At 30.5% G+C, this 1,085-nt stretch overlaps 1 protein-coding gene across 1 annotated transcript in view; it reads right to left on the bottom strand.

Moving 5' to 3' along the window:
- Window positions 1-1,085, bottom strand: part of LOC106870081 (zinc finger protein 271) — a 13,015-nt gene that overhangs the window by 10,914 nt on the left and 1,016 nt on the right. The gene's annotated exons all lie outside the window — the stretch shown is intronic.

The raw sequence follows: 1,085 nt of genomic DNA, 5'->3' as shown, positions 1-1,085 counted from the left end.
ATATTTATGCATATAAATACAAAGTTGTGTTGATGTGTGTGTGTGTGTATATATATATTGATACATGTATAGACACATATAGCTACATATCTATACAATCACACCTGACTATAATCATACAAATATATAACAGAATAAGTACACCCATCCACATATATATGTATGTATGTATATGTATGTATGTATGTATATAGATAGATAGATAGATGTGTGCATGTATTGTGTGTTCAGATCTATGCACTGCATTTGTATGGCTACACATGTTGGTAAGTAGGTGGATATAGGTGTGCATCTATGTCTATACAGAGATGTGTGCATGTATAATGTACTAAGGTGTCAGCATCATGTAAATGTGATACCTGATATATATATATATATATATGTATATATATATATATATATATATATATATATATATACATCTGAACTCTTATACACACATGCGTGTGTATGTGTGATATGTATGTATAATACACAGGTGTGTATGGTTGAGTAAGAGTGCTTCACTAAGTGGTTCATACATGTATACGTGCACATGACGCACCCATACATATGACAAACGTACAAAAAACAGTGCACCAACCCTTTGTGTGTGTGTGTATGTATATATATTCACACACACACACATCACAAACCTGTTTATATAATACATACAATACATAAACATATACAGAATACAGTAAAAAAAAAAGCCATTCATACACACACATGTATAAAAACACATGCAGGTGTGTATATACTCATTGATAGATATATAAATACACATCCCAGCTACAGAGAGCAACTACTGAATCAACTGAAAAACAAAAAAAAAAACCCCTGAAAAACACACCATTTCCTTTTTTACAACAGCCTGTCCCTCCTTCTCAAACAGTCACACCAATTCAGTTAGTATCCCAGTTTTTTTTTTTTTTAATATTCAAATCTCGGTCGATCAGGCAAAAAAATTTACTAAAATTTCACGTTATTTTGGGGTACTGATAATCGTAAATTCAATTTATGTATGTTAAAAAAAAAAATTACATTTTTTTATCTTGTTCCCTCCCAGCCAACATACATTATAAGATATATTTTTAAAGAGATGT

The sequence above is a fragment of the Octopus bimaculoides genome, chromosome 14, assembly GCF_001194135.2.
Source record: "Octopus bimaculoides isolate UCB-OBI-ISO-001 chromosome 14, ASM119413v2, whole genome shotgun sequence".
Lineage (NCBI taxonomy): Eukaryota > Metazoa > Mollusca > Cephalopoda > Octopoda > Octopodidae > Octopus > Octopus bimaculoides.
This window is presented reverse-complemented; position numbering and strand designations above follow the sequence as displayed.